The 26,204-nt window shown below is 43.1% G+C and overlaps 3 long non-coding RNA genes across 3 annotated transcripts in view; 2 read left to right on the top strand and 1 right to left on the bottom strand.

Moving 5' to 3' along the window:
* The window catches only part of LOC136623053 (uncharacterized), a 38,589-nt gene extending 35,711 nt beyond the window's left edge, over positions 1–2,878 (top strand). Inside the window, exons 2-3 of the long non-coding RNA XR_010792230.1 lie at positions 545–635; positions 2,355–2,878. This is a non-coding gene — a long non-coding RNA (uncharacterized lncRNA). The remainder of the gene's footprint in view (positions 1–544; positions 636–2,354) is intronic.
* A 1,428-nt stretch (positions 2,879–4,306) lies between these two features.
* LOC136623065 (uncharacterized) overlaps positions 4,307–26,204 on the top strand; it is a 47,389-nt gene continuing 25,491 nt past the window's right edge. The window contains exon 1 of the long non-coding RNA XR_010792241.1: positions 4,307–4,359. This is a non-coding gene — a long non-coding RNA (uncharacterized lncRNA). The remainder of the gene's footprint in view (positions 4,360–26,204) is intronic.
* On the bottom strand, positions 8,846–16,918 carry LOC136610081 (uncharacterized). The gene is made up of 3 exons (XR_010790065.1): positions 16,855–16,918; positions 15,890–15,979; positions 8,846–9,167 (listed from the first exon to the last, which is right to left on the bottom strand). It is a non-coding gene; the product is annotated as an uncharacterized lncRNA (long non-coding RNA).

The raw sequence follows: 26,204 nt of genomic DNA, 5'->3' as shown, positions 1-26,204 counted from the left end.
CTTCTGATGATTTAGGGTGTTTTCATTTAGAAAAAAAGATGGTTGAGGGGCGACCTAATAACTATGTATAAATGTATTAGGGGACAAAACAGAGATCTCTCCCATCATCTATGTATACCAAGGACCGTGACTGTAATAAGGGGGCATCCTCTACGTCTGGAGGAAAGAAGGTTTCTACACCAACATAGAAAGGGGGTTCTTTACTGTAAGAGCAGTGAGACTATGGAACTCTCTGCCTGAGGATGTGATGGCTTATTTACTAAATGAATTGAAGAGAGGCCTGGACGTCTTTTTTGAGTGTAACAATATTACATGTTATAGTCACTAGATTTCTTCATTAGGGTCGGTGATCCAGAGAGCTATTCTGATTACCAGATTGAGGTTGGGAAGGAATTTTTTTCCCTAAAAAGAGAAAAACTGGCTTCTACCTCATGGGTTTTGTTTGCCTTCCTCTGGATCAACATTGCAAGATAATAGCCTGAATGGAATGAACATCTGTCTTTCTTCAGCTTTACACACCATGTTACTATATTTCTTCCTACAGGTGAATTGGCCAAAGGGCATGTCATCTCCAGCTGGTTCCATGAATTTTACAATAGGTCCTGTGAACTTCAATGACTCGACAGTCACCAGATGTGAGTCCAACAGAGAACCTTTCAGATGTGGTAGGGAAATTCATAGCGTTGCAGTAAGCACATCTGAAAAACTGCAATTCTAACAACAAGAATCGGAAGCTACAAGATATTTTTCAAGTACCTTCTTGAACACATTTAATAAAATAGTTATGTTGTCCTGAGGACAAATGGGAATCTACCCAAATCTAAAAGGGTGCTAATCGTGGCCCATTTCATTAGTGTGTATGAGCATTTAGTAACATCTTAAATTCATTAGTAGAATGGATGGCTTCAACGGTTTTCTGAGATTGTTTATCAATTATGTAAATCTGATCTGATTTACTTTTGGGATTTCCTCTTGACAAACTGCTTTAACGTAATGTATTTCATTGTTCTTGGATAAACTGCTCTTAAAGAAATACAGCTCAATAGTTTCACTTTTATCCTGTAAATTCCCTTTAAATTATTATTAGGAAGCTGAAGAATTTCACAAAATAGCTTTAACAAAAGTTTGTTCAGAAATTTGCATACACTACATATGCAAATAAGTAGTGATGAGCCGAATTTGGGCAGGAAGTTCTGAATTGGTTTAAACTGAACCTGAACTTCACCAATACACTTAAAACTGGTGTGTAACACTGTGTAAGAGCTATAAACTAAGAGCTATAAAAAGTATAGCACTCTTAGGTCACACCTAGAAATATATCTAAGTACTTTTGAGCTGTTTTAAGGCAAAGTAAATGAAGGAGAAAGAGAAAAAGGAAAATAAAAAAAAATCAGTGGTTACTCACTGCTTCCCCCTGTTATATTCTGCCACCAATCTAGTCTCCACTCTGACATCCCTTTAGATGCTGAGCCCATCTGCAAACAAGCTTTGGCACCAATGACTGCACTAGGCGATCATGGCTGAGTGCTGTCATTGGCTGCTTCAGCAGGTTTACGGGATGTCACTGCTACCTGTTAACAGACAGCAGAGACCAAAGCCGACAGGTGAGGATGAGCAAGGGAGCAGGAAGAGATGAGTAATTGCGAATTTTTTATTTTACAGCATGAGGACTCAGTGACAGTGGTTTCCATAACTCAGACAACCCCTTTAATTTTTCACACACTGCTTCTGCATTTTGTCCTACTCTAATATAACATGATGTATTTTGTCTTGTGTTGTTCTTCATCTGAAATTGTACTTACCTAATTTTAAGACCTTCTAAAGGCCAGCCACTACCACCCCAGTGCTTTTACACAAGAGCGGCAGTCGTTCCGTGAATGGAGGTGGAACGGGCTGGGGGATCATTTACAGTAAACAGGCAGTTGTTCAAAGATCGAGCGACTCCTGCTTACATGGCCCGACAGCTACTTGAGCTAAAAACCAAGGACTCAGACCAATGAGTGATTTGTTGCTCAGTGCCTTGTTGGCATTCGCTTGTACACAGGACAACTATGACCCAAATTTGCTGTGTCTAGCAATAATATGGGCGATAATCGCCCCATGTAAAGGTACCTTAAAACCATAGAATTTAAGAGGGTTGTACTTAGTTTTTCCCATGACTGTATCTGAGTGCATTTTTGTACAGGTTGCAGAATATGCAAGTGCTACATGCATACTGGGTAACAGCTAAATAAATAATATATGCAGTGATTATAACAGAGGGGCTTTGCTCTCCACCGGCTTACTCAGAACTGCAGTTATATTCAGTAAGCCGCTAATACATACTGCTCACTGTTTCCTATAATCTCTTGTAGGTTTACTGAAGGTCTTAAATACCAGTGAGGAAAGACATCAAATGAGATTCTGACGGAGCGTGTCACTTGACAGATGTGGAAAACTGTCTAAGACCACAGAAAATAATTTTAATGAATCCCTTTTTACAAATCTGCTCAGGGTACAGAGCACCTAAATTATATGATCTATAATTACCTGAAAGTTAATGAGTTCTCATAACTCTTGAAAGGGAAATAAATATGGCTTTTAAGCCAGCCTCAGCTCAACTGAACACTTTTCATGCTAGATGGTGTCCGGTATAGCAGACAAACATGAGGAATAGTATGAATAGATGCAACAGCTACATATTATTGGCGCTTGCCTTTGCCAATATACACAAGATTTTTGTTGACAGGATCAGCATGTCAATCAAATGTCCATAGACTCCAGCTGACATGGGGAAAATGAGAATCAAAGAGCTTTTATTGTAACTTGTACCATCATTTGTCTCTCCAGGAGAGAAGAAGTGCCAGAAATGTCTGGCTACTGCTTATCTCCTTTGCCTTGTTAAAGAAAAGGGATATTCACATCATGCTTTATGGTTTCTGTCCAGGGTTAATCATAGAATCGTAGAGTTGGAATGGACCTTCACGACTCCTGCTCACGGGTGGATATTTGCTGCAGAATATGTGGTCGGCGTCCGCACCGCAAATCCGCAGCAAATACTGCTTGTTACTTCCTATGGAGATCTGCTGCTTCCTTCACACAAGCAGAAATCCATAGTGATTTCCGCTTGCGGAGGAGAATCGCAGCATTCTCTATTTTCGTGCAGGACCCACACGGATGGCTTTCATTGAAATTAATGGAAGCCTTCTGACCCATGGCCATTCCAGAATGGCTGTAGATTCCGCGTCATTGCCTAGCGACGGTGCGGGAAAATCTGTACTAGGCATGTGCGCCAGCGCGATAGCCGGCTCATCCACAGTACAGAAAAAAAAGAAAAGTGCAGCTACGCAGGGGTCGCCAGCCAGGGTCAAGGCCGGATTCTGTGCGGGATTCCACTGTCTATGTGTAGGAGGCCTCAGTGTCATCAGGTCCAACCCTCTGCTCAATGCAAGATTCACTAAATAATACTAGACAGATGTCTGTCCACTTCTATTGAAGAAGAACTCACCACCTCCCGTGGCAAACTGTTTCGCTCATTTATCACCCTCACTGTCTAACATCTAATTTGTGTCTCCTCCCTTTCAGTTTCATCCCATTGCTTCTAGTCTTGCGAAAATAAGAATGGGGCCGATCCCTTTGCACGGTGACAACCCTTCAGATATTTGTAGAAAGCTATTAAGTCTCCTTTCTGCCATCTTTTTTTGCATGCTAAACATTCCCAGATCCTTTAACCGTTCCTCATAGGACATGGTTTGCAGATCGCTCACCATCCTGGTAACTGTTCTCTGAACTTGCTGCAGTTTGTCGGTGTGTTTTTTAAATTGGGGTGCCCAGTGCTGGACACAGTATTCCAGATGAGGTCTGACCAAGGAAGAGCAGAGGGGGATAATTACTTCCTGTAACCTAGACTCTACACTTCTCTTAAAAGATCCAAAAATCCGGTTTTCCTTTTTTGCTACCGCATCACATTGTTGACTCATGTTAACTTATATTCAGCAAGGTTCTATCAGAATGAACCAAAAATATTCTTTCTGACACAGAATGCTAGAAATGAGTGGAACCTTTCTGAGTAGCAAACCTATTAGTCTTTGTCTCAGCAATACAATTTAATGGATCTGTCCACGTTCCATCAAGAGGTTTGATCTTTTTTAGGGATTTGGATGAAACTCCTGACATAAATCCTGATGGAAATCATACACACGACATGAACGCCCCCCCCCAACATGCACATTTACCAAGTTGGAGCTGAGATCTGATGTCTATGACCAGCTATACCAGAACAAATAATAATTTTATTGTGTCCCTCAGGGCTAAAGAAAGCACACATGAGATGGATGACAGCTGTTTTGGCAGAGAGTTATCCATCGAAACCGTTAACATGTAAGTTTGCCAAAAAATTGTACTCGTTGATAGTCAGCTACTAAGAAAATATGGGGTTTTAATCCTGCATGAGTTATTTAAGAAGTTAATACATGTTTACATACTGATTTTCCAGATACTTTGTGGTTTTTTTGAAATTCCATTGTTCTTTTAGCTATATGTAGATGATGTTTTTATGATATACCTGCTATAATGTCTCTCCTTTTTCACTACCACTGGTAGTACCACTAATCACGAAAAAAGAGCATGGAACAATGTTCACACATGCGTACCATGCCTCTATTTAATTTAATGGGACTGCTGGAGATTGTAGAGTGCTTGAACTCTGCTGTAGAAATAAATGAAGTGGTAGTGTGCTGCTCCATTCATGCGGAGACCTTTAACACTCCCATGTTTAGTATCAGTGGGGATCCCAGTGGTTGGATCCCACCAATCAGGAAGTTATCCCCGATCCTGTCGATAGGGAATACATTTATATGTTGGCCCAATCCATTTGAAGTTGATTTTGGCAACCATATAGCCTGTATTTATATATAATGACCTCCCTTACCTATTCATCATTTACAGCAATGATCCCTAACCAGTAGTTGGGAGCCACATGTTGCTGGCAACCCCATGCTATGTAACTCACTATAGGAGCCCTGAGTTATAACCATATGCACTGGCTACAATAGGTTTTCCACACAGCTAATATTGGAAACATATCCAGAATTTCAAATAGGGACACTTTGGATGTTATTATATAAGAATGTCAAAAAGTTCTATATATGTTTGCAATGTCAAGATTTCTTGTTTTAATTTAATATCCTGATGCTCCTGCCATCACTCAAAACTAAATATGGCTTGCAAGATACAAGAGGTTGGGGACCATTGCTTTAGAGTAAGGCCATATGAGGTGCATTGATGTGACCATGATGCAGCCAAAATCCAAGATGGCATACAGCTGCTGTTGTTTTTATATTTGTTGTTACATGGTAACACAGGTTTGTGCATGAAACTGTTGTTTATCTGCACTATATAATAATTGATTTCGAAATCGAGGGGTCACACAGCACAGCAGCATATAAATACTGCCCTATCCTGCCTTCTTTTTACCCCTTAGTGACCAGCCATACAGGCTTTTATGGTGGTCACTAACGGCTTTAGGTTAGGCCACCATGTTTTTATGACACCCTATTCTAAGATCAGCACGGGAATTCCATTTAGGGAAGAGCCGGGTCCAAAATATCAGATAGCAGCCAGGACCCTATAGTAATGGCCAGGAGAGGAGAAACCTCACTTCCTGACCACTTAACCCCTTACATACCATGATCAATAGCATTTACAGCATGTAAGGCTGTTGAAGTTGGAATCCCAGATGGTACCATACATGTTCTAGTGGCATCAAATCTGGTGACTGCGCAGGTTACACAAGTGTGACAATGTTGTGGAGGCTCCTGTGATGCCTTTGTGTTATCCGGCTGGAAAATGCCTCTTGGAAGCCACCATGAGAGGAACATATGCGGCTGCAGGATGTCCTGAACATATCGCTGAGCTGTCATTGTCCCTCGTACCACTACTAGTGGTGAACGACTGGGAGGGCAATATGCAATGGCCCCCTCAGACCATCACACCAGCAGCGAGGGCAGTGCGCCACTCAACAGCAAAGGCATCATTGAGGCGCTCACTCCAAGGTCTCCAGACATGAACACGACCGTTGACAGCGCACAAACTAAACCTGGATTCATCACTGAAGACAACTTGGTTCTACTCTATAGTACTCCAGTTTTGCTGTTCACGACACCATTGCAAACAGAGGCGAAGATGGGTGTCAAAGGAAGTACACATAATAGGTGCTGTGAGACCAAATGTCCCTCAGCCAGGTGCCTGGAAATGATTTTGACAGACAAAGGGGTCTGTAACTATGGTGCCACCTGTCTCTGGATGGTGGACAACAAAATAGTTGGAACTGCTCATATTTGTCGGAGGATCAGACAATCCTCTCTACTGGTGGTCTGGCGGGGGCGTGCTGAGCCCGGCGCCTTGTGTGCATACCCTCACACATCCACTGGTCCCAACATCTCCTAACAGTACAGTCAGAATGGCCCAGGTGGTGGGCAATTTGTCAATATGATCACCCAGCCTCTCATTTTCCAATAATGCACCCCCTCTCGAACTAGTAACTAGGTGCAATCTTTTTGATTGCATCGTAGAGGCGTCTAGTGGTCAACAAGCTCTACCCATGCAGAAAAAGAGATCCATTACACACAAGTAGCCCCTGAGAGCCTTTTTATAGGCCAAGGGGGGAACCACTTTTAGGGCCTCAGGTGGTGGTGCTTGATTTTTTTGTGGGGAATTTTTTTTACAAAAGGTGTATTTTTGGGTTGAAATGCAAACAAAAATAAAGCGATTGGTTCACAAAATACAGGACATCTCCCCCTTAAGACTTGAGCAGAATGAAGACATTTCTTTGGCCTTTTAATCATTGCCATCCTACTGTAGATACTGAGTAGAGATGAGCGAACTTACTCATTTAGGGCATTTTTGCACTCGAGCACCACTTTTTCCAAGTAACCGACTACTCGGGCGAAAAGATTCAGGGGGCGCCGGGGGTGAGCGGGGGGTTGCAGAGGGGAGTGGGAGGGGGAGAGAGAGAGAGAGCTGCCCCCTGTTCCCCACTGCTACCCCCCGCTCCACCACGCCGCACCCCGAATCTTTTCGTCCAAGTAGTCAGTTACTCGGAAAAAGCGGTGCTCGAGTGCAAAAACGCCCTAAACGAGTACGTTCGCTCATCTCTAATACTGAGTGCACATGCTAGGGTGCGTCATTGTCTTTACACGGGAAAGCTTTGAATATTAAACTGTGTACGTTTGGATAATTGCAGAAAATTAAAATATATAGAAACCAAAGACAATGAAACAAAAGATGGAAGTTGTAATCCAGTCTTATTAGTGATCAGGTACAAATACTTATACTTGGATTAGAATAATGAAAATGCTTTGACTTGCCAGTAACTAGAATGTAGCAGTTAGGGAGGATCTGAAGATTATGAGAGTTTGCTTGAAGGTAGGGAGTTCAGGCTTACTATGCAATACCTAATCTGAGTGGGAGGTGGAAACATTCAATAGAATGAAGTCAAAGGCCATGGAAGCCGTTAAGGCAAAACTTTAAAATACCTATAGGGAAATGACAGTAATTAATTATTTGTCTTATTTAAAGGGAAATTGTATCTTTTATATCTAAACTCATCTCATCATATAAACCCAAGTAAACATGTAACTTGCATTTCCAGGGAAAGGGACTTGTTATTTGTATAGCGCCAACGTATTCCACAGCGCTTTCAGGTAATTTGTTTATTACCCCCCAGCAAGCTGGGTGCTCAATTTACCGACCTCGGAAGGATGGAAGGCTCAGTCAACCTTAAGACGGCTACCTGAACCATGCAGAGATTGAACGCGCAACCTTCAGGTCTTGAGTGGAAGCTTAGGACTGCATTCTGCTCAAGTCTTAAAGGGCAGATGTCCTGTATTTTGTAAACCAATCGCTTTATTTTTGTTTTGTTTGCATTTCCACCCAAAGTAACAACTCATTTGTTAAGAAGAGCATAAGATGGGCTCTGGGCTCATGTATGGGGGTCCCTAGGTGGAGACCCCCTTTTAGGATGATCATACACTCTAACAGAAAATATGGACATGGATTATCGTAATGAGACAAGCCTTTTAATGACTAGCTATCACCGCAAACTTCATATTAGTTTTATTTTTAAAATCAATACCCCCTATTAATAAACATTTTTCTAAATATGACTCATTAAAAAATACTGCATACCAATTTGCAGATGACCCAACTCTGCAAAGAAATCAAAATCACAGAGGTGAGAGAAAAAAATGTACAAAGACAAGACTCACAGAAAAGGTAGCCAAAAATGCACCATCTGATAAACTGCAGGACAGGTTCAATCACCATATACCCTGGTAGCAGGGGCGTAACTATAGAGGGTGCAGGGGATGCGGTTGCACCCGGGCCCAGGAGCCTTCGGGGGCCCATAAGGCCTCTCTTCTCCATATAGGGAGCCCAGTACTATGAATAAAGCATTATAGTTGGGGGCCCTGTTACAGGTTTTGCACTGGGGCCCAGAAGCTTCAAGTTATGCCTCTATGTAGCATGGTTTAGGGTACGGGTACAGATACAGATAGAGGGGATGCCCCAGCTCACCTTTTACATCAGGGCTCCTGAGCCTTTAGTTACGCCCCTGCCTGGTAGTATGCAGAGAGCCAAAGAAATCAAGTTTAAACTTCCAGTTTATGCAATCCTGTGTCCTGACAGTGCATAGTGTTCTGGTGGATTGTAGAAGGGTTCAGGGCATGCCAGCATTGAAGAGCCCAAAAGTTCAGACCCGACTAATGTTGGGGAATCAGGTTATCTATATATAATCATGTATGCAGCGTTTTTTCTTTCTTGTTAAACCCTTCCAACCCCATGACATACATGTACATCATGGAAGAGGAGCGGTTCATGTAAAATGCTGTACACAGAAAGCATGTAGATAGCACAGGCTTAGCCATCTGCAGTGCGAGCAAGCAATAACTGACAGCTGTAGTCCCACTACAATGGCCGGGATCAGAGACAATTTCTGCTGTTGATCATTATAACATAACATAGTATGCAAGGCTGAGAAAAGACATATGTCCATCCAGTTCAGCCTAGTACCCCCAAATGTTAATCCAGAAGAGGTTAACAAAGTGATTGAGCTCCCTCTGTGACATCATCAGCCTTCACTCATCCAATTGAGGAGGTTCATTGGGTTTGATGGCAATCCGACACCAGACCTGAAAAATGATTAAAGGTTTTAGAATACATTATATGTACCCTCAAGTGGTAGTAATAAAAACTACAGCTCGCCACACAATGAACAAGCTCTAATATGGTTATGTTGATGGAAAAATAAAACAGTTAGGACTTTTGAGAAGTAGATGAAAATTCCAAAAAATCATTGCATCCTTAAAAGGGTTGTCCAGTTGAAAACTAGAATCCTAGACTGGTAGAGTTGGAAGGGACCTCCAGGGTCATCTGGTCCAACCGCCTGTTCCACTGCAGGATCACTAAATCATCCCAGACAGATGTCTGTCCAACCTTTGTTTGAACACTTCCATTGAAGGAGAACTCACTACCTCCCGTGGTAACCTGTTCCACTCATTCATCACCCTCACTGTCAGAAAGTTTTTTCTAATATCTCATCTGTGTCTCCTCCCTTTCAGTTTCATCCTATTGCTTCTAGTCTTTCCCTGTGCAGATGAGAATAGGGCTGATCCCTCTGCACGGTGACAGCCCTTCAGATATTTGTAGACAGCAATTAAAGGGGTTGTCCCGCGCCAAAACGGTTTTTTTTTTTTTCAATAGCCCCCCCGTTCGGCGTGAGACAAACCCGATGCAGGGGTTAAAAAAGAAAACGGGATAGTGCTTACCTGAATCCCCGCGCTCCGGTGACTTCTTACTTACCTGGTGAAGATGGCCGCCGGGATCTTCTCCCTCAGTGGACCGCAGGTCTTCTGTGCGGTCCATTGCCGATTCCAGCCTCCTGATTGGCTGGAATCGGCACGTGACGGGGCGGAGCTACAAGGAGCCGCTCTCCGGCACGAGCGGCCCCATTCAGAAAAGAAGAAGACAGGACTGCGCAAGCGCGTCTAATCCGGCGATTAGACGCTGAAAATTAGACGGCACCATAGAGACGAGGACGCTAGCAACGGAACAGGTAAGTGAATAACTTCTGATAACTTCTGTATGGCTCATAATTAATGCACAATGTACATTACAAAGTGCATTAATATGGCCATACAGAAGTGTATACCCCCACTTGCTTTCGCGGGACAACCCCTTTAAGTCTCCTCTCAGCCTTCTTTTTTGCAAGCTAAACATTCCCAGATCCTTTAACCGATTCTCATTGGACATGGTTTGCAGACCGCTCACCATCTTGGTAACTCTTCTCTGAACTTGCTCCAGTTTGTCGATATCTTTTTTAAAGTGGGGTGCCCAGAAACGGACACAGTATTCCTGATGAGGCCTGACTAAGGAAGAATAGATGGGGATAATTACCTCACATGATCTAGACTCTGTGCTTCTCTTAATGCATCCCAGAATTGTGTTTGCCTAATTATGGGCTATCCTTAGGAGAGGCCATAGCAGATCAGCAGGGATCTGCCACTGAGAATCCCCACTGATCAACTGACAGCTCCATTCCCACTGCAGTGGCCATGCTTGGTATTACAGGCAAAGTTCCCATTGAAGTGAATGGGTGTAATACCAAGACTGGTCACTGCAGTGGGAATGGAGCTGTCTGCTTCCTGCAGAACTCATCTTAGTGCAAGAGCATATCTGCCTGGAAAACAGCTGATTGGCTGGGATATCTGGTGCTGGACTCCCACCAATCTACTATTGATGACCCATCCTGCAGATAGGCCAACACTAGTTTACAACTGGATAACCCCTTTAAGTACTAAAATAGGCCACGTCCTTGAAGCATGTTTAGAAAAAGTATATTATTATTTTGTGGGAGTGGTCTATTGCTCTTTAAAGTATGATGATTTGTGGTGATAGATGCTCTTTAAAGGGGTCTTCCCATAAACATAAATGCCCTTTAAAACATATCTAATCTAAAGAATACATTTCTAATTCACGTCTTTTAGAAATATTGTACCATTCTTGAGATCAGCAATGACTTCCATGTGTGCAAACCGGGAAGACTCCAGTTTTATGCCATCTTCATCCTGCTGCTCTCCCTAGATTCCCAGGTTGAGTCTTCACAGTAAGCTCCACTTTTTTCCTTACTTGGGTAACACACTCCCAACGTTGATGCTTGCCCGGACCCAGGTATCATCAGTCTGTTCCTGATATGCTTGGTTCCTTCTATAGATTCTATGGTCTCCAATGACATCAGTGGAGCCTATACAATATAATATGAGGCCGAGCATGCGCAGTTGTGCATTTAGAGCACATATCAGCGATGCAAAGAAGTTTTACTGCGCATGCTCAGCTTCATTCAAGTCCATTGATGCGGCCGAACATGCGCGGTAAGAGCACATCTCAGCGAAGCAAGAACATTTCACAGCATATTCTCATATTGTATAGGCTACAGTGATTAGTGATGTCAATGAAGCCAACAGAAGTAGTCAAGCACCTCGGGAACAGACTAATGATATCTGTAAAGTTTGATAAAAATTTGTTTACTTTTTTAGATCAGAGATTTTCTTAAGGGCAATTATGTATATAGAACATCCCTTTAAAGAACATTTTTCAGCTATATACAGCCAAAGAAATTTAAAGTGATCATGATTTACTACCATTATTTTATACCAAGGGATAATAAGATAATAATAAAGATGATGATTATCATCATTAGAAACAAATTAAATCTAATACAGTGTTTCCCCGAAAATAAGACAGTGTCTTATATTATTTTTTGTTCAAAAAGGTTTAACTTTTTTACATGTATAGCTGCCTGGACACTATTTAAATTGACTTTTTCAATTAACTGTTAGCAGGGCTTAATTTTGGAGTAGGGCTTATATTTCAAGCATCCTCCAAAAGCCTGAAAAATCATTTTGCATCCTCAAAAATTCTGGAAAATCATGCTATGTCTTATTTTCAGGGTATGTCTTATTTTCAGGGAAACAGGGTATGTATTTCTCAGTCTCCTGCTGCCAACAATGAGGGTAACACAACTACAATTTCAGTTAGCTGGAGATGCATGAATGATAAAGAAAAGCAACATATTGCCACATACTTCATTGGGTCCTACTGTCTAATTTCTCTCTTCATAGTGATCATTTTAAAAGTGGGGATTTTGTCTTACTAGTTTCATGAACCATTGAAAGTAAAAAGTAGCAGGGCACTGCCAATATCTACCCCTGCCCCCATGTGTAATCCTCCGGAGAGGTCAGACTTAGCATAGACACAAGCTGGGAATCTTCTATCCTGGATACGCTTTATCATAATGGAGAGAACAATATAAGTGGGTTGGACTAAGGACTCGGGCATTGGAGTCGCACAGTAGTAACATATGCACCATGCACTCAGAAAAGGGGAACAGCTGGACAGTGTGTGTTGATGGATCGGCCAGCAGGGCAATAAATAATTGCTCAACAGACTTTCTAGTATCTGAGCAACTCAGGAAAATATAGCCTCATGGGACGTGTGGGAGGAATGAATACTCACAAGTTGCACACCCTTTAATTAAAGAATATTTACATGCTTCTCACTCAGCAGCAGTCTTAAATCACTGTTCTCCTTATGTGACCTGAATTATGTATTTCATATTAAGAACACTTAGAAGTAATGTCTCATGGCTAGCTATGGTTGAATTGGAATCATGTGAACACTTAGCATCTTTTATAGGAAACCATCGCCCCGTGAATCTGGGTGTTAATATGAAGCTTTACCTATGGAGGAGTTGTATTTTTAAAAGTTTCCTAATATAAAATTTTTGCTGGAATGACGATCCAAGGAAACCCTTTAGAGCTCCAGAGAATGTCAAGTTTCCAGAATTCAGCAGACTGTTTTACTGCAGCTTGTATATGCAGTCTGTTGACTGAACCCATTCTCATAGAAACATTGAAGATTGATGGCAAAATAAGCCCACATGGTCCATCTAGTGTGACCTTAAATTATTTATTTCTATCTCAGGGTAGATCTATGCTTATTCCAGGCAGTTTACATTCATTTATGGAATTCTATGCTTATTCCAGGCAGTTTACATCCATTGATTGCTACTTTTTCAACCATGTCTGCTGAAAGTTTGCTTCAAGCATCTACTACTCTCAGTAATATATTTTCTGACATTGCTTCCAATCTTCCCCCCAACTAATCTCAGACTGTGCCCCCTTGATGAACCTTATTTATACCTTATATGTATGCCCAACGCAACCTTATTTTTACATTTTACATATCTAACGGCCTCAATTAAGTCCCCCTATCCCTTCTTTCCTCCAGGCTATACAAATAAAGTTCTTTAATAGAGATGAGCGAGCGTACTCGCTAAGGCGAGTATTGCCTTTTGCGAATACATGCCCGCTCGTCTCAAAAGATTCGGGGACCGGCGGGGGTGAGCGGTGAGTTGCAGGAGTGTGCAGGGGAAGTGGGGGGGAGAGAGTGAGAGAGAGATCTCCCCCCCATTCCTCCCCACTCTCCCCCAACGCTCCCCGCCGGCACCCAAATCTTTTGAGATGAGCGGACAGGTACTCGCAAAAGGCAATACTCGCTCGAGTAATTTGCCTTAGCGAGTACGCTCGCTCGTCACTATTCTTTGAGTCTTTCCTGATAAGTTTTGTTCTTCAGATCTTCCACCATTTTTGTAGCCCATCTTTGATTCTCTTTTATCGGTCTTTTTGTAGATGAGGTCTCCAGAACTGAACACAGTATTCCAGATGTGGTCTCATCAGAGCTCTATAAAGCGGGATCACAATCTCCCTCTTTCTACTGGTTATACCTCTCGTTCAGCCAAGCGTTTTACTTGCTTTCCCTACCGCCTGACCACAGTGTTCACTTATTTTGAAGCTGTCAAAGGTTGGAACCCCTAAATCCTTCTCTTCCGAAGTCGTGTCATGTATTCTGCTGCCAGGAGTGTAATGCAATTGGGGGGTATTTTAGAGAGTTGTTCTAACTATGCGTGCAGATGTGTCTTGTGCCATAAGTTTAAAAGTGATGGTGGGAGAGAGCGAGCAGTTTGGTTGCCTACGGCAGGACTGTCTTTCAGTATTAAACAACTACCTGTTACATTTCCCCTTATCAATTTAAGAGTTTATTCACGTGACAGAATTCCATGCGGATTTTGATGAAATGTGTAGATGTAAATTCTGTAGTCCATACACTTAGTGTGAATATGCCCTTAAACTAGACCAGAGATGTGACCAAGCTCATCAGAGGCATAGCTATTAGAGATGAGCGAGTGTACTCAGTTCGGGTGTTTTTTCACTCCAGCACCACTTTTTCCGAGTAACTGACTACTCGGACGAAAAGATTCGGGGGGCGCCGGGGGTGACCGGGGGGTTGCAGTGGGGAGTGGGGGGGGGGGGGGAGAGAGCTCCCTCCTGTTCCCCACTGCTACCCACCGCTCCACCACGCCGCCCCCCACCCCCCGGCGCCCCCCGAATCTTTTCGTCCGAGTAGTCAGTTACTCGGAAAAAGCAGTGCTCGAGTGCAAAAACACCCGAACCGAGTACGCTCGCTCATCTCTAATAGCTATACATTTTCATTTTGCTTCGGGGTCCATGAGTTTCAATTTACATCTCTGTTGCTCATAGCTAGAATTATCCTTTGAGTTGTAACCAGAAATCATTCACAGTTAAAGGGATTTGATTTTAGTAATAAAGATGTATTAGGTAACTGCTCTTTATACACCCTCCTAATCTATGAACTGCACCTGCCATAGGACAGCTGCTACTATCTGGAATAGCAAGAAGTAGTAATAACTAGCTCTGTTGAAGAATACTAAGCTTACATGGGATGGTTCTGGCTTAAGAGCAAGATTTAGTTAATTAATGATCAGGACGTTGGTATGAACTCTCCATTTACATACTGTGAAGTTTTGCTGGGTTGGGAACAGACTGGTGGCTTGTTTGCATTCTGGTAAAATATAACCCTGCTATTACTCATAATGAGGATTTCCCTTCCGATCACTGATATCACAGATAATAGTGATTGATCAAAAAAAAAACATTTCTGAAGGACAGATAATGATTGAATCAGATGGATTTGAGAACTGTGACCATTTACACATACAATGCATAGGCAAAGTCTTCAGACCCTTTCACTTTTATTTACATTTTGGTTATGTTGTGGCCTTTAAAAAAAACAAGTTTTCCCCATCACTCTGCACTCAATACCCATGTGAAAGTAAGGAATGATAAGTTGTTGCGATGACTGCAAGGCGCTCATGCACCCAACAGTTGTCCCATTTAAAGCCACCTTAACTCAGAGAGAGATAAGCACCAGTAAAACTTAGTAATATGCCAAGGCCAACTGGGCTTTGGGAGCCAATGGCAATGTAGGAAAACTCTACACTTTTGAATCCAAGCGTGGAATCCCACTGTGACTTTGTCACCCAAGGGCCCACATAGAACTGGAATCCTCCCTGCTTACTGGTGCAGGATAAAAGGCTAACCATTGCTACCATCAACTACAAGGACTGACGATTAGACATAAACAGATCAGGCCTTGTGTGGGCAGAAAAATGCTCACTCATTGGTGGCACATCTTCCCCTGTATGCAATCTGTATGGGGATACTTTGTCAGTTGGTGCTCATTTACAATAGCCTGAGAATTGCCTAGAGTACATGCACATGGTCATTTTTCCATCCGATTTGCGGGCCTAAAATTTGGACGGAAATATCACCCATTTATTTGAATGGGTGTATGCACACGGGCTCTCTTTAAGTTGGATGAACAGTTGGAGTAAAAAAAAATTGAAGCATGTCCTATTCTTGTCTGATTTTCAATTTTCTTTTCCGATTTCTGTTAGTTTTATCTCAGTGACCTTTCATCACCAATGTTTACTCACCAGTTATCTTTTAGAAATGAAGTCAGGCAGCTGGTGTGATGTGTGACAACGCTGTTACCTGTCACTTCTAGCTGGCTGCAGGAGAAAGCTCTAGGAGCAAGACAAGACGTTAGCTATTTTTTGGTGAATCTCGGATGATAGAGATGGAAGATTGCTTAAAAATAAAATAACTAAACTAGACAAGGGCAAAATTAGGCCCCAACTCTAAAACACCGATGTCCTACCCACACACCACAAAATCAGGACAATTTCCACAAAACTCTACAGACGAGTGTATTTCAGAATATAGTAAACGTACGCATGAATATCAATATCGGACAGAAATTTTCAATTTCTGGTTTACTAAATCCTGGAACAATTAGGTTTAATAGTTAGAATTTTTATATGGATTTGTTGGCACAGTCTGTAGTAGTTGTAGTCTGGCTACTTATCAAAAAGACCTTCTACAGATTTATTTGGTGGCATGGTTATGGAGACCATTTCCAGTCAATTTTTGGTTCCATCTGACAACTCCTCGAGGCATATCACTTGGTTTTTCGACAACGTAGCAGAGTACCACCTATGACCCAATAAACAAACTTAAAAGGGTTCTGCCAAGAGTGTAACCCTTGTTCATATGCCATATTAGGGCTTATAAACATCATAGAGCTTTGTTATAAGTAGCTCCCATTCTGGTATTACAGGACAGTGATTTGTGTGAATGGCTATCCTATAATATTACGCTTTTTCTGCAGCGCCTGCTGCAGGCGATGTGCGTAGTTGCCTGTGGCTTTTCCGAGCATAATCTGATTGCCGAGGGTGCCAAGAGCAGGACCCAGAATGATCAGCTGTTTGCCCTGGGCCCGCATTCTGTGAGGGGTTTTGCATCTACCCACAACCCTTTATAGGCATTCTGCCTGCAGTTCTGCCTATGCAAAACTGCTAATATCTCTACATAGGGGTAAGAGAAGAAGAAGTCATCATACCTTTACTAAAGCTGACAGTAGCTGCATCAGTGATAAATTCAATTTTTAATCCCTGACGCGCCGATGCAAGGGTCCTGTTTCCACTTTCAAAAGAGCAAAAAAATAATTATTTGTTGCATTGGAGTAAAAGTGCAAGAAGTAACAATCCTGTAACTCCGCTGCACAACATCATACATTCATTTCGATATAACCCAGAGATACATTAGACCGATGTTTATTTGTGTACAAAGGCTTCAGCCAAAATACTAATGTCCACACAGATATTCTAATATATTATAGGATTAGAACTGCAGTTGAGATTGGTAGATCTACTGAATCTTTCAAGAGTTGGCTGGAAAAATGGATAATTTAGTTTTCTGTATTTTCACAATTGCATGCTGGTTATTTGTATCTGTGGTGTTTCTAGGATCTCTTTTTCTCCTGTAATTGCCTGGGTGCCAAAATGTTTTATTTTTATTTTCTTTCATGTTTGAATGTGATTAGTGTTTTTTTCTGGTAGGGTTTAACTGAAAAACTATTTTTCATGATTTGACTTTTAGGAGTAGTGTTTCTGTTGTCTTTTAAATTGCCCATATAGGACACTTGTCTACCATTTTTTGTGATCTGAACATTTGGACATAAGAAAACTATTACTATGGACAGTTTTGAAAAGTGTCTTTTCTTAGTAAGGCCTTAGTCAGACGGGCGTTTTTAGCCGCGATTTGCGCATGCATCCGGCGATTTTATAAAACCATTGCTTTGCAATGGTATCGGACACATGAGCGCTTTTTATGCGCTCGTCCGATAAATTATAGAACAGAAATCGCAGATCGCACCTATCTGCGATCTGCGATTCCTGTTCTCTTCTCTATATGCGCTCAATGGGGCCGGCTGCAGCAGCGCCGATCCCATTGAGAACATATAGAAGACAAATCATTCTTCTCTGCCACAGCTGTAACAGCTGTGACAGAGAAGAACGATGTTTGCCCATTGAATTCAATGGAGCAGGCAATACAGCCGCTCCATTGAAAGCAATGGGCTGCCGGCGTGCGCGGGGTGAATTGTCGGGAAGGGGTTAAATATATAAGCCGTTCCCTGCAATTCATCCTAAAATGTGTTAAAATAAAGAAAAATGGTATACTCACCTTTCCGCTGCAGCCGGAGTCCAGCCGCGGCCGCTGTCAGTTCTCCTGAACTGCTTCTCGGCACTATTCAGCCGGCGGGGCTTTAAAATCCTCGCCTGCTGAATGATCTGCCTCTGATTGGTCACAGCCCTGACCAATCAGAGGCAGGTTTCACTCACACACCCATTCATGAATGGGTGAGTGACTGCTGCCTCTCAGCGCTGAGCCAATCAGGGGCAGGTCTGACTCACATCCATTCATGAATTCATGAATGGGTGTGAGTAAGACATGCCTCTGATTGGCTCAGCGCTGAGCCAATCAGGGGGCAGGTCTGACTCACACCCCCTTCACACCCACTGCAGGACAGCCGCACGGAGCTCCGGCTGCCGGGAGAAGGTGAGTATATATATATTTTTTATTTTTACACATTTTAGGATGAATTGCAGGAAAGGGCTTATATATTTAAGCCCTTCCCGACAATTCATCCCGGGCTCGCCCGCAGCGCATTGCTTTAAATGGAGCCGGCTCTATTGCCGTCTCCATTGAATGCAATGCTCTGGACAGCTCCGGCCCATTTCTAATGAAACGCGGCTAGGAGCAGATTTTCGGGCGATTTGCGGGCGACTTGCGCGCACCGGTCACGCGATTTGCGGATGCGCATCCGTCGTGCGATCCGCAAATCGCGTGAAAAAACTCCCGTGTGACTAAGGCCTTACAATGTAGACTCACTGACTAAATAATTCAATGTCAAGATAATTAATTTTCTTTATATGTTGACTAGTTGCTTGTAAAGACAGGCTCCAGTCAATGGAAATGAGGAGTAGAAGGAATCTTGTAGTTTACACTACAGAGTAAAGACAGAGGTGGAAGAGCAATCCCATATGGCGCACATGGGATGTAAGGAACCGACTCCTTGTTAAAAATTAGCAGTGCAGTGAAAGGAGGGAAAAGAAGGACTTATATGGCATCAGGGGGCCTTTATTACTTTGTGAGGGGTACAAAGAGGGCACTATTATCTCATGAGGGCACAAAATTTGCAATTTTGAAAAGCAGATTATGGGATCCCGCAGTTCAATTTTGTATTACAGTTTGTAACAATTTTCTAGTGAATTATAGAATGGTAGAGTTGGAAGGACTTCTAGGGTCATCGGGTCCAACCCCATGCTCAATGCAGGATCACTAAATCATCCCAGACAGATGTCTGTCCAGCCTTTGTTTGAAGACTTGCATTGAAGGAGAACTCACCACCTCCCGTGGTAACCTGTTCCACTCATTGATCACCCTCAGTGTCAGAAAGTTTTGTCTAATATATCTAATTTGTGTCTCCCCCCTTTCAGCTTCATCCCATTGCTTTTAGTCTTTTCTTGAGCAAATGTAAATAGGGCTGTCTTAAATACAACAAAAAACATCTAAAGGTACTTTTACATAGAACAACTGTTGGGCACATAAGCAACCTGACAGCCATCTCACCGAGTTTTGCTTCTGTACTTTCACACAGAAACAAATGTCATTCAGAGAATAGAGGCAGAGATCTCTACCTTCCTCCTGCCTTTGTTACCATGCGGCAGTTGCTGGTCCTCCCAGGGCGGCGGTGTGCAGGGTCCCGCGATTGGAGTGCGTCTCCTAGGCTTGTTGTTCAGCTGCCAGGGGCGCAGGTGCCTGACCGGCGTGGTGCTGGTGGCACCTGTGAGTGCAGCTGCTGTGCATGAGCTCCCTTTTATTGTGTTCTGTTGGGAGTTGGCTATCTCCCTCTCTCCGCCCCTGGGCAGAGGCTTTTGTTTAAAGGTCGAGCAGAAACTTGCAATCACTGCCAGTTATTGGTTTCCCTCACTGTGCTAGCTAGTCTGCCTCTGTTGGTCTCCTGCTTCTGTCATCTTGTCTGCTATACCTTGCTATTATCCGCCAGGTTTTCCATCTGTCTCAGTTCTGCTTAGTATTGTTTGTGTATGTTATTTACATCTGCCTTTTCTGTCGGTATTCTACCCTTTCCATCCAGGTACGCCAGCGTCCCTTTTTCGGTCCCTAGTTAGAATAGGGACCGATGCCCAGTTGCCCGCCTGGGGTTAGCCAGGAGTGGAGGGAAGCAGTCAGGGACAGGGGTAGTGGGTGAGATCTAGGGCACCTGGGCTGGCGTATCACAGATAGTATACTGTAACAGCCTTCATTTATTGCAAACAGGCAGTCAATCATAGACAAGCTGATAGGTGATCTAAAAACCAAGTGATTCCCACAAGTGAGCAATTCCTCGCTCGGTGCCCTGTCAGTGCACACAGGATGGCTGTCGCCGGAATTCGCTATTTTCAGTGATTATTCAGGTCATAATCGCCCCATGTAAAGGTAAAGGTAAAATACCCAGCAAAAAATAATCAACATGTAAAAGGTAATACACATCAGAGGTGCTTCTACTGTATATAGCAGCTACATTTACAAACATTTACTGACAAAGCCCACACCTGAGGTGATGAGTGTTAGCCGTGTCATGGTGACACCTCACCTCCTCACTAACAAGTTATTCAGAAAGTATCAACTATTAACACTCCTTAATTTACAGTCTTTAACACAGGACAGTTTCCTGGAGGAGACCAGAACAATGTCATACTAATGCGAGGGACAACAAATGTCAGTCCTTAGCCTAGGAGACGAAATTTATCTGCATAAAAGTGCTTAATGGGGTTATCCCACATCTAGCTGTTTTGCTGCAGGAAGCAGACAGCTCCGTACAGTACACAGTGACCTGGGTTGATACTGCAAACTGAGTCCTATTGAAATGAATGGGATACAGGCTGCAGTACCACCCCAGGCCACTGTGCAAAGTAGAGAGCTGTCTGCTTCCTACAGCAAAACAGCTAGAAGTAGGACAGCCTCTTTATAATGCTAATAGTGAAGACAACATCAGGTGTTTCATTGTTTATCACTAATAGCTTGTAAATACTTAAACAGCTATCCAATGAAAACAAGTTATTCCCTATCCACAAGATGGGTGATAACGTACTGATTGGTGGGTGTACAACTGCTGGGACCCCTACCAATCCCAAGAACAGGGTACGGTATGTCTAGGAATAAACAGGGTGGCAGTAGTACATGCAGGCTGCCGGTCCATTAAGATTCTTTTACACAGTAGATATTTTGCCGATTAATGAATACCAGCCAAGAATATAGGACCCTTTAAAGCAGCCCTCTGGTTTCAGGACAAAATTCTGTGTTAGGACAGGAGGGAGAGGAAGACATATTACCTGCCGTTGTATTTCTCTGCCACCCCTTTATTCCACCAGTTCTAGGCCTCATTTTCATGTGGCTGCAGCAATTCTCCAACCACGTAATGCACACTGTCCACTGCTCCGATTGAGTAGTGCTCATCACATGTGCAGCTCTGGCCAATCAGAGAGCAGGTATAGTGCATTCGTAGTCTAACACTAGCAATGCACAGGGGGAATTAGGTAGTCTGAAGATTGAGTCGGCCACCTTGAAAGGCCAAATCAGGACCTGAAACTGGCAGATTGGCAGGATGGCAGAGAACAACTACAGAGAATATACCCACCTCTGGTCCCAGAACAGAATTTTGTGCTGAAACTGGAGGGTTGCAATAAGGTGCTAGAAGCAATCATCACACACTGCTCTGGGTCTCCATCTGAATGGAGCCACACAAAGCATGAAGAGGACAGCTGTGATGTTGCCTTGACAGCAGGAAGCCTCCGCTATGGGTGGGCAACATTCTCCCTGCAACCACCACTAGAGGGAGCTCAGGACGGTGACTGCAGTCTATATATTTTTTAATATCCATGCTCAGGAAAATTATTCAGTGGAATTAGAAATTATAGTTATAATTGCAAAGTTGTCAGCTATTTGGAATACACAAAACACTTAGGGGAAAACCAAGGAGGTCTCTTTGTGTGTTGCCCCGTTGGTCTACTTTTGTAAACAGTGGTAGAAATTTTAAAAACCTTCGCCAGCTTTTCCTTTATGCTAAACACAGCATGCTCTATTTCTAGGCAGATTCCGTCCGGACAGTTCCAATTGAAGTCAATGGAAGCCTTCCAACACGCGCCCTTCGGCAATCATCATTGCAGGAAGGCCGCAGGATACACGTCATGGTCTAGCTGCTGTGCTGCATAATCTGTACTGCGCATGTGCGCCGGCGCAACAGCCGACACATCCACAGTACAGAAAAAAGAAGAATTAGGACAGGTACACAGGGTCACCGGCCGGACACAGGGTTGGATTCCGCTGCGGGATCCCGCATGCAGAATCTGATCTGGTCGTGTGGAGGCGGCCTATCTTAGATATTAAGTTGCTGAGTTTCTTGTACAATATATACAGGAGATTTGAAGGGGTATTTCGGAGACCGGGCGAAATTTTCAAAATTTCCCTCATGTTTCCACTTATTGCCATTATTCCAAACATTCATCTAAATCATAAAACTGCACTTTAGTACATTTTTTTGTCAACATGCGTCACCGCTGTTTTCCAGCCAGATTCAGATTTCTACATTGTTATTTAAAATGGCTGCCAGGGAGTGCAAAAACTACATTTCCCAAAATGCCCCATGATCAATTACTGACAAGTGCACATTCACTACTGTACAAACTGTCGTCATTACAGACTTTGGAGGAACTGAGCATGCCTGACCAGTAAAACAGCAGAGTATACAGGACGTAACCACTGGATACCAATAGAGAACTAAGTGGGGGGAGAGCACAGGTAAAAGAATATCTCTGTAGCATTGTAAAACAGGTTATAACATTATATTATAGAATTACATGTTATCACCTTATGAAGCATATAACTCACTTTCACCAGAATACCCCTTCAGAGCTCCAACTACTATAAAGGAGTATTCTTATCTCAGCAAGTTATCCCTTATCCACAGGTTAGGAGAAAATTTTTCATCAGTGGGATCTGACTAGAGGCGTAACTTGAAGTTTCTGGGCCCCAATGCAAAATCTGTAGCAGGGTCCCCAACTATAATGATTTATAATGGGCTCCCTATATGGAGAGGAGAGGCCTTATGGGCCCCCTAAGGGTCCTGGGCCCGGGTGCAACCGTATCCTCTGCATCCCCTATAGTTACGCCAGTGGATCTGACCTCTAGAATGGCCACCGATCCAGAGATATCTCTCCTGGTGCCTTCAAAAATTTTGATAGCAGTGGTCGTGCACATGCTTCACCACTCTATTCACTTCAATAGGAACTGCAAGAGAGCGAAACCCAAGTCCTTGGCAATCTCCGAGCATCCCACAGCTACTGCTGTCAATTTATGGACGCACTGGGGTAGACATTTCTGAATTGGTTAGGATCCCAACCAATCAGCAAGTTTGTTACGTTCGTGTGGGCAAATGAGCACCAGGTCCACACGAACGTTACCGGAGATAGGGACTGCCAACAGGGCCCAAACACTCACCTTGCATACCAGCACACATAACAAATGGAAATGCTATGAAAGTACAAGGTATTGGTTCTTGGATTGGCCAAGTGACTTAAGCCCGCAAGTCACTACAAGCCTCCTCGTTGTCTTGTGGGTCCCTACACTAGCAAGACAACTGACCCCAAGCTGCAGAGAAAATAGCAGGACCCTATCTATAAGCATAGCGATCGCCTCGATAAAGACGGCCCCACGGTGGAACCTCAGTCCTGACTATAACTGAAGGGTTAATACACAGAACCAGAACAGACTGGCACACAGAACACAAATTACACAGCAAGCTGCATGGACAAGGAAACCAGACACCAAACACACAGCAAGCTGCACAGGCAACTGCAGGACAAAGTGGGGGCAAACTGACATGAAAAAGGCAGAAAATAAACATAAGAGCAGATGCACATTTGCAGGAAGCCTTACAAAAAATAGGAGGTTGGAAAACAGACCCAGGACAGAGAGGAAGACAGGGCACAGATAAGATAGCAAGCTGCAAAGGAACCATGACTGCTCACCAGGGAAACCAAACCCTAGAGTGAAGGGATACCAGCTTCCTCTTGCAGAGGGCGTATATTTATCTGCAAACAGACCGGTGGTGATTGGCTAGCAGGAGAACACCAAACCCAGCCAGCTCAATCATTCCACATCTAAGGGGCTGTGCTGCTAGAGACCTATGTGGTACAACAGATCCCAGGCAACACAAACCAACAAAAACCTTACAAAGTTATTCTCTATACAGTGATTCGGGAATAACTTGATGAGATAGGAATAACAATTTTTCCTACTTCGATTAATAAAAAAAAGTTGACACTAATTTTTAAACTTTTTGACTTGAGCAATAAAAGCTTTTTGTGCAAATATATGAGTGGGTGCCCAAATGTAAAAGAAATCATCTTCTGGCGGATGGATCGTTACTAGTGCAGGCTTCCGTTGCTAGGTGAATGCCTGCGAAACTTTTTTGAGGTGCTATGCCAGCTGACGTTGTTGGGGGAGGCTACATTTGGTAACATTTAATTTTTATTCAGCAAGTTGTTCAGTTTTTTTTATTATCTTGTGATAGCCGATTCCTACGAACAACGTGCTGCTGTGAAATTTTGTTTCCTTTTCCACTTCTCAAAACACTCATGAAAAAAAAGTCACATTGAAGCGAGATAAGGTGAATACAGAGAATGAGCCCAGGGCTGTCATGCCATTTTTCGTCAAAAATTGCTTAACATTCAGCGATGTGTGGACCAACAGGTGACTAGTTCTTCTATCATGACAACGCTTTTGACCACACAGCGCTGAGTGTTAAACAATGAAAAAAATGGATGAAAAATGGCATGATGCCCTTGCCTCACCCTCCGTATTCACCCGATCTTGCTCCGTGCAACCTTTTCTTATGAGTTTTTTGAGCATTGGAAAATGAAACAGAATTTCCCTGCTGTATGTTGTTTGTACGAGTCGGCCATAACAAAACAGGTGAAGAACTGAACAACTTGTTAGAGTAAAAAACACTGGAGCTGAACGCAACCTTCACCAACAACGTCAGCTGGTATACCGCCTCAGCAGGGTCCGCAGAGAGTCATCTAGTAAGAGTATCCTGCACTAGTAACACTAGAAGGGGATTCCTGTTTCTTTTGGGTACCCCCTAGTATATGTGGTTATAAAAATAGCAGAGATGAGCTGATTGTGACCTCGCATGACGTGGAATTATTTCTTTATATATGAATAAATGTATATACAAAGCCTTGTATCCTCCACTCAGACATCCTCGTGGCTCTTACAATTAGGCCTTTATTATCGAAGCAGACAAATATTTCAATATGTACGTTGAGCACTACAAGACCCTTACAATACACAATGGCTCCCATACTACATCCACCAAACATTTCTTGACTTTTGGTGATTTGCAAGTAAAATCAGGTCATGTGGAAGTCAGTAAAATCTGTTACAAATCTAGAAGTAAATAACTGTTTTGTTTGGAGGTTTTATGAAAAAAATTGACATGATCGTTTACAGATTTACGTTCATTTGCATCAAACATTCTGTATTTAAGTTAGACATTAAAGGGGTTGTCCCGCGGCAGCAAGTGGATCTATACACTTCTGTATGGCCATATTAATGCACTTTGTAATGTACATTGTGCATTAATTATGAGCCATACAGAAGTTATAAAAAGTTTTTTACTTACCTGCTCCGTTGCTAGCGTCCTCGTTCCCATGGAGCCGACTAATTTTCGGCCTCCGATGGCCAAATTAGCCGCGCTTGCGCAGTCCGGGTCTTCTGCTTTCTTCAATGGAGCCTCTCGTGCAGGATGCCGGCTCCGTGTAGCTCCGCCCCGTCACGTGCCGATTCCAGCCAATCAGGAGGCTGGAATCGGCAATGGACCGCACAGAAGAGCTGCGGTCCACGGAGGGAGCAGACCCCGGCGGCCATCTTCAGCAGGTGAGTATGAAGACGCCGGACCGCCGGGATTCAGGTAAGCGCTGAGCGGTTTGTTTTTTTAACCCCTGCATCGGGTTTGTCTCGCGCCGAACGGGGGGGGGGGGGTTAAAATAAAAAAAAACCCGTTTCGGCGCGGGACAACCCCTTTAAGTATGTGATCTAAATATCTATATACCGTTTTTCACGTATTCAAACATTATGTTATGTTGCTATTTGTTACATTACATTTCAGGTACAACAACGAAAAAACAAACTATAAAAACAACTTGGCATCTTTGAATCAGTGGAAATACTAGTTGTATTCTCATCTCATATATTTCAAGCAGGCATCCGAAGTCTCCAAATATTTTTTTAGTGTATTAGTACATATGGCTAATAGAGATGAGCGAGCATACTCGCTAAGGACAA

Source organism: Eleutherodactylus coqui, chromosome 1, assembly GCF_035609145.1.
Source record: "Eleutherodactylus coqui strain aEleCoq1 chromosome 1, aEleCoq1.hap1, whole genome shotgun sequence".
NCBI classification, from domain to species: Eukaryota; Metazoa; Chordata; class Amphibia; order Anura; family Eleutherodactylidae; genus Eleutherodactylus; species Eleutherodactylus coqui.
Note: the sequence above shows the minus strand (reverse complement) of the source record. Positions and strands in the feature narration are given on the sequence as shown.